This window comes from Lepeophtheirus salmonis, chromosome 10 (assembly GCF_016086655.4).
Source record: "Lepeophtheirus salmonis chromosome 10, UVic_Lsal_1.4, whole genome shotgun sequence".
Lineage (NCBI taxonomy): Eukaryota > Metazoa > Arthropoda > Copepoda > Siphonostomatoida > Caligidae > Lepeophtheirus > Lepeophtheirus salmonis.
The window spans coordinates 13,926,157-13,934,629 of NC_052140.2; the positions used below are offsets into that span (position 1 = coordinate 13,926,157).

An 8,473-nucleotide genomic window follows, 5' to 3' on the forward strand; every position below is an offset into this window, starting at 1 on the left:
CATTTGGAGTGAAGTAAAAAAAAAACATGAAAGCATGTCATAAACAAATGCAAAAAAAACAAAATTCGATACTTACATAGTTGAGAGACACTCTAAAAAGATATTCAGTAGGAGTATACAATGTGTATACTTATTGCAGAAAGTTATACTTCATTGTAGGTTATTTATATAATTATTATACTAATGTGAAAAAATGGAATACGAATTATAAAGGGGAATTATGAAGAGGATTAGTGAGTTATTTTATCCTTAATTTGTATCTTCATTATGGTTGAAGAATGAAGATATTTTTAATTATTATGTTGTCTTTAAAAAAAAAAGTTAAAGCATTAAGAAAATAAGTCCATATATAATACGGGTGCGTGCATCATTGTATGTATATATCATTATCTGATGATGGATTTCCAAAAAAAATTTTACCAAAAATAGAGATAAATTTATTCAATATAAACACCCATAAAATACTATTAATCCTTGTGTCGTCTTACGGGTCAAATTGAAAATACCTCAAATTAATGTTTTTGTCCTGGACATTTCTTTACTTTTTTTTTAAATAGGCACCCATTTAAACATTTACAATCTTATTATAATATAACACACAAAAAATAATTCGTTAAAACATGTGTAGACAAACGAAAATTAAAAACACCATTATAAAATATGGCACAATCAAGAGTATTTTAAATAAAAATAACTTAGAAATAACATCAATTAGACGATGATCTAAATTAATAAAAGAGTTTAAATCTTCAATAAAACATTCACATAAAGATTAGCTATATGTAAAATTCCATCGAGGTTGTGTTCTTTTACTGTCCGTAATTTATAGACTATATATTGCATTTTAATAATAATTGCATCAACTCTCTCATTATTTGAAATAGAGAGATGAAAGACAAAATCCATTTTATTCATTGGACAATCTGTCAAATTAAAATCAACAGCAATATCGGAGTTTATACTACACACAGCTTTTTGGTTAATGCTCCCTCTAGTTGGCATCTCCCATCGTAAAGATAATTCAAACTTTTTAACTACTTCAGTAACACCATCACAAAAATTTTTAAAACGCTCCGAGTATAATGACAACACTTACAAAACATCCACAAGTCCCAAATGTGGGCTTAGCTGAAATTCCATGTAGTTTAGCTATAAGAATTCATTTAAATTAATTTTCCAATAGTCGTCATATTCCCATAACTTTCTAATCCAATAGAAGTTCAGAGTTTTCCATAGAAAAACAAAATCCGCCACACCTACGCCCCCAAAGTTCAACGGATTATGGGATGTTTGTGGTGTAGGTTTTTTTTGGTCAATTATTTCAAGTAGGAATCTTCTAGACATAATATTTCCTTGTTGAAAGGTATAACACGAAGGAGGTCCGTTACTTTAGGAATAGTATAAATATTCCATGACCTGATCCTATCCCATACTTTTAAATTGAAAGAAGAGAAATAAGAAACCGGTTTCCTAATGATATTACAAATCTCTTTCCCATTCATTTCGCAACTTCCTTTGCCTATCCAAGATCCCAAGAGTTGTAACATTGATTTCAATTTAAAATGAGGCCAAGCCTTTCCACGTAACCCGTTATAAGTTAACCTGTTTCAGTTTTATCTTCATTCAACAACAGACCAGATAATTTAGAGAATGTAGATAGGACCCCAAACGTGTTTTGATTGATTTTGTTGTCTTATACGAACTCCCGCAAAATATCCTTGTTAAGTCGTCTGGATAACATTGATATTTTAAATTTGAGTGTGACAACTGACAGCCTTTTATTCCATCTCTATGATCTCTTTCTTGTACTAGCCCATCAAGGCATATAATAAAATGTATTTGGGACAGAGGTTTCTCCCTGACGAACGCCCCTGTTGTTCGAAAAATATTCTAATTAGTTTTTGCATTGCACCATTGTATGAGTACGCGCTAAGATAACTGCAGCCATACGAATTATAAATCCTTTTCGATATAGCGTTTTAATTATGTATTCATGAGACAAAGTATCAAAGGCCTTGGAAAAATCAATCACTGTTAAGTCAATGTTATATTCGACCAGAGTCTGTAGTGTAAAAGAGATACAATCCATGATCTTATTTTTTACAAAACCATATTGTGATTAAAGTAAAATTTTACTTAAAAATCGTGACTAATGTAATCTACACATGCAATTGCGAATATTAAATGGATTACTAGACCATAATTTATCTAATTAGTATTTAGATAACTAAATGTAATGTTAGGCAGAGTTTTATAAAATGTTTAATGAGCCAAAATTAGGTATTTCAAAGACGTGCTTTAAAAAAAATATAAAACAGGGAAGATAATAATTGTAACTAGTGTTGTGTCGGCACTTATTTTATAAGTCCAGTCTTATGAGTCCCTGGGGACATTCGGACCTTCTAACTGTCAATACTAACTTGCTTAAAAATGAATAAATAAAGTTGATATACGACATCAAGGTCCAAAAAATTTCAGTTTTAGGACTGAACTGAAGCATATCTAGACTGAACTGAACAGAGAGTTGTCTTCAGACATAAAAAAGGACCTACACAACACTAATTCATTCTAACAATGAGACAATTTTGATTGCTTTGGCACACATCCAGATTACATATACTTGGATATATTTTATAAAAAATGGTTTACTTTTCCTTTGGAGTCTTAAATCTACAAATTATGCTAATGTATTTACTCATTGTAAATGTCTTTTGACAAAGTTACTACTCCGTTGATTAGAACCTTACAAATCCCCTGCTTTTTATGACACGTTTTATATTTATTTTCTCCTCTTTTTCCAACTATAAAACTTTTTTTTTTCAACCTCTCCTCTAGGAAGATATAAAGGGAATAACAAAAGCAGCTGGTAGTTAGCCTACGTCGTAATTGGCTCTAGAAGACTTTGCTGCAATACCTTAACGACGAATGACCACTTTGCTGAACAAACACATTGCTGAATTACCACATTACGCAATGCATAATTTGCTGAACAGACACATTACCAAGAAAAATAATAAGTATATTTCATAATTATTCATGTTCCAATACTATGTAATTATCTACTTGACAATGACAAACACATCTTGGTAATTCTAGAATCAGAGACAACATCAGGATATAGAGCGTAGATCAGGACTTGACCTGGTACCTAAGAGCTCCAACACATTCGATTCCCCCCACTATACTATTCTCTATTTAATAGCAGGAAATGGTCCACAACTTAAAAATACATAAATAGTATTCAATAAATCAACGTTCAGAACATTAATAAGATGCAAAAACAGACTTGGTGCCTTGTACATTTGAGTTTTAATATTAAAATAAAACAAAAACTTTATATTCGACTTAGACTCCAGGAATATAGGTTCACAACATAATTCAGACTCGAAATTAAAACGTAAGAATTGGTCAATGTTCATTCAGAAACATTTTCTGATTAAAACCTCATTTAAAATCCCATTCATTTTTTTAAAATTTTATATAAAGTAATTCCCTCCTTTTTTTTATTTTTAATGTGAGAGGAACTATACACCGACGATATTTCATGCATTTTTTTACAATCCTCCCTTTTTTTAGAACTATATTGGTCTATGAACCAGATAGTACTATATACAGTGCACCCGTTGACGTCTTTTTATACATACAGACAAACATTATTTTTATTTTTTTCTCACTAAATTCTAATCAATGTTAACTTTTAATGACTACTTCACGATAATTAGCAAGATTTTTTTGCTAAAAAACACACATTTCACTCAATTTAGTCGAATTGTATTACCTTACTGAATACTCAAATTGTATCTCATGGCCCTGAAATGCCCCCGATTATGATGAATGGTTAGGAAGCAACCGATGACGTGTTTTCAGAAATCTATGAATTATTTTCTATTTCCTGGATGGCTCTTAAGATGAATCTATAATACTTTTTCAAAACCTTTTTACGAAAATTGGAAGTTTTTTTTTTACAAAAGAACATCTTAATGTAGTCAAATTCCATCAACTCACTGAATGTACAATTTATATCTCATGTTAACATAATGAAATGTTCTAATTTCCTTAATGGAACATCCTTTTAGATGGAAGTAATTTTGAATTTTCAGTACTCTAAATTATATCCAAGTATTTTATAATTGATTGAAATAATTGATATTGTCTAAACTTTTTTAAATAAGCTTTTGAAAGATCCTTCATAATAATAATTTTGTTTTAACAGTTGTATCAATGCTTTTGTTTGTTTAGATCGCAAATACGCAATTTATAATCAAGGGTTTATTATTTTGTTCTCTTAATATTTTTCTTCTTTTTTTATTATTTAAATTGAAGGTACACACGTGCTACTAATGTAATATCAGCTGTTATTATATATATCACAGGTTATTACCTTCATTGTATCATGCAAACTTTCATTCTATAAGAAACGAAAAAAAACCCCAGAAATCATCTGGTAGTTAAACAAATAAGACAATTATACCAACTGCTATTTATCTCTTATGTACTCCCAGACCGTGTCAGGAGGATTCGCCTTGAACGTGTGGCCTGCCTTGTAACGCTTTTGCCTTTGTGACATTTTTACCTTGTTCTGCTTAGCCTTGCAACGTTTTCGCCTTGATACTTTTTTGGCTTGTATAATAATCAAGGAAGGCTACTTCTTATAATTTATAACTTATATAGGCTCTGCAGTATAATTTTACTGTCTTATTCCATCATGTAGAAATTTGAAACAAAAAGGTTAACAAGCTAGACAATCCCCAATTGAAAAAAGAAAAAAAGATGTTTAACTTGAGTATCAACTCACTGAATACTCAAATTGTATGTCATTGTAAAAAAATGAAATGCACTAATTCACTTAACAGAAAATCCTTTTATTTTGAAGGAGGCAAGAATTGATGTTATTATAAATACTTCAGAGTGGAGCTTTGTTTAATAATTAGGAATTGCCCATTTTATTTAGTAAAAATATCAACTTTGCGTCTCCAAAATGGCTTCTCCATCAATTATAATGACGTGAGGGAAAATGTTCTAAACGAGGGTCTGATCAATTTTAATATTAAATTACGCAATTGGTCCTTAAAAAGTGATTATTCTAGGTTACAGCTCATAGTACACTGTTTGAAATAGGGTTAATTAAACAAAGATGGGGCTTTCCCTCCTTTCCCCGTTTCTTTCTTCCCTCGATTTTTTTGTTGAACAAAATGTTAATATAATTTTATTCAAAAAGTTCTATACTGTAAAAAATGTAATAAACTATTTTAAAAACCTACTAAGATGTAAATATATATATAAATATGTAGAGGGTGGTCCAGATAAATTGGGGAAATCTTTAAAGACTTATAACGAATAAACCTGACGTGGCATCACCATAACTTTTTTATTATTTGAAAGTCAATTATTTATAATCAGATCCGCCTCTCTTGATAACTTCGTTCCCACGGTGCTGGAAGCTTTTGCAGGTCAGGACGACACTGTGCAGATCCAGGTTTGCCATTGTACGGATAATGGACTTCGTCAAGGCCTCCACAGACAAATGATACTTGGCACAGGCCGCATTGTCTACCCTCCATCAGAAATAGGAATAATTTGGGTTCAGGTATGGACAGTTTACAGAACAAAAATCTGGGCTCCAAAAGTGTGTACATTTTGAGGCCAAGAGATCCGGCACTTTTTTGGCCTTGTGGAAGTACAGTGTCTTGTTGGAAGGTGTAATTTATTCCGGTGGCTATTCCATTCATGCAGGAATTGTAAATTAAAAATGCAAGACCAGAACTAGTATAATGCCAAAGTTGGATCCACGCGTCTTCCTTCGTTATATACTTTAATGATTTTCCTAATTTATATGGACCACCCGGTTTATGAGAATACTTATGTTACATACACCATGCATATATATTACTGGAATAATGTTCGTATACCCATAAAAGTATATTAGGGTGGATGAAAATTTTCGTATTTTGACATCAGAGATTCAGTAAATGTTTTGTTTTTCTATAAAAATGGTGCCCAACTTTGATCTCCAGAAAGTCGTTTTTTTTTCAAAGTTCCCAATACATGATATACCTTTTCATTAGTGCTGAGGTTGTGTTTAGCCACCCCAGTATTTAAACTGGCTGTGGAGTCAGTAAATAAAATGCTTGACTCCAACTCCAGTATTTTGAATGTCACCGACTCGACACATTATTTTTTAGTAATATATTTTATAACCTATATAAGAACTATTAAGTCATTTGAGTCTACAGACTATAAATATAGATCTAATATATAGCTAAGGGTAGTTATTAGTTGTATGTAGTAAATAATTGTGCCAGGTATAAAGCAAATATTTGTAATGTAAAATATTTAACAAGAGGAACAACAAATTAAATGGATCAAAATCTATTTATTGCTAATACATTCACAAGTTTATGAACATAATTTATGTCCTTGTAACCAAGGAACAACAATTCAAATAACCTCTTAAAGCCTTAGATTATAAATAAATTTTATTGGCATAAATTATAACAATTTTTGTAGCCGGAGTATGTACAAATTTTCACACTCCACTAAAAAAGGCACCGAGTCCTACCCTGTAGCCTTGATTTAGGATAAACATTAAATTTATCCATGAATTTTTTTACTTATTTTAAATGATGACAACGGTTTTGATGATCTAGATACGTGGTTCCCAACTCCCGTGGTTGAAATTGTACCGGACCGCACAATAATTAATTAGTTATTTATGTTTCATTCATTATATAAGTCTAGGACGATAATAAAGGGGGGCTTACTACTTCATCTACAGTTAGTAGGAGAAGAAGAAAATATTAAGTATGAATGCAAATTACAAGATAATTGTAAATTATTTTTGCGATGAGTAGTCGGATTTCACGGGCAACAAGCTAAAATGCATACTAGATGCTCTCAGGGATTTTTTTTGTGAGCTTTTCTTTGTCTGATTCACATTTTGCGTAAGAAGAGGACACGTCTCCAGTTTTTCGGTCAGCTAACTCAAATGGATTTTTTTTACAGAAGGTCTTTCAAATGCCTCAATGACTTGAAGAACACTTGATCCTTTTCATGTTCGATGATTGTAAATTGAAACATCTTGTTGCTCTCGTTTGAGGCGTTCTTTAATATCTTCTTATTAAATGCTTCTTAGCTAAATCCATAATGTGTATGTAGTCTCTAACTCCGATTCCATCCTTTGTGTCATAGTCATTTCCATAGACAATCAACTTGTCTCTTCTACCTAATGCAATTTGTGCAAGAATACGTAGAAGATTGGATCTTCTCCAATTTTACTGACTGAATTGAAATAACGTAGAATCATGGTTCCCCAGTCCTTATCGACATTTTAACATTCTTATCTTCAATGAAGTTTTATTTTTCCCCATTAGAATACTTCAACGGGATGCATCTAGTCTACGAGCAAGTATTGAAGATCTCCAGATATTGTGGTTGATAAAGAGAAAACAATCTTTGTCATCCTATACTCTATCATTAAATCCATTAAATTTGCATTTCTGGGGACATTATTGGAGTAATACATCAAAGGCAGTGGACAAGATTCTCCAACAGTTTTAAGAGCTGCAAAATGTACAACGCAATCTATTGTATATTTTCAAAGATAAGGACCAATGTGGCCTTATCAGTGACTTCAGCCTCAGGGAAGGAAGACCTCTTCCCTGTTATCTCCTCCACTCGACATAAACTTCCAGGGAAGAGTAATTTCTGCTTGGTCGCAATTAACAAAGTTATCCAAATGAATGATGATGTAGTCCTCGATTAAAAGCTCCAGAACACGATGTAATCCTACATATCTTCAGCTCCAGTAACCAACAGAGTTTTACCTTTTCCAGACATTTTGACTTGGGTAATATATTGTCTAAAAGAAAAAATCATAATGAAAACAGATACAAATGATGTATCCCTTTTTCTCCCGAAAGTGGCCCTCGTCTATCTCATTACTACGACAGATCATTAATTTATTAGTTTCCAACACCAAATCATTTCTTCTGATACGTGTAGAAGTATTACTGTTACATTAGTCGTAGTGATGGTAAAAATAGGAACATAGCAAATTTAATTTACAATTGACGTAAGTAATTTCTAGATCACACAAGTTCAAATAATAAAATGTAATTATATCATTACCTTAAACGAATGAAAATAAGACGTAGGGGACACCAAGAAAAGTTGCAACTCCTTACTAAGAGTTGTTTTGACTTAAAATCGCCAAAATTTAATATACATTCTGTCAAAAAAGTACCAAGAATGGTTAAGTAAAATACAAATTTTACATTCAATCATAAAATTTATTTTGTTGTCTTTAAAGTAATCTCCATAGGATGCAAAACCATACATATACTAACGTTTTTTACAGTCCTCGACACAATTTTTATAGGCACTTGTTGACATGGCCTTTAGCTCTTTCCACAAATTTTGTATTATGGATTCAATAGACTTAAAACGGGTTCCACGGAGTGGCAATTTAAGTTTG

General features: G+C 31.6%; 1 pseudogene; it reads right to left on the reverse strand.

Annotated features, from left to right (window-relative positions):
• Positions 1–6,884: 6,884 nt before the first annotated feature.
• LOC121125573 (UDP-glucose 4-epimerase pseudogene) lies at positions 6,885–7,836 on the reverse strand (annotated as a pseudogene).
• Between the last annotated feature and the right edge of the window lie 637 nt (positions 7,837–8,473).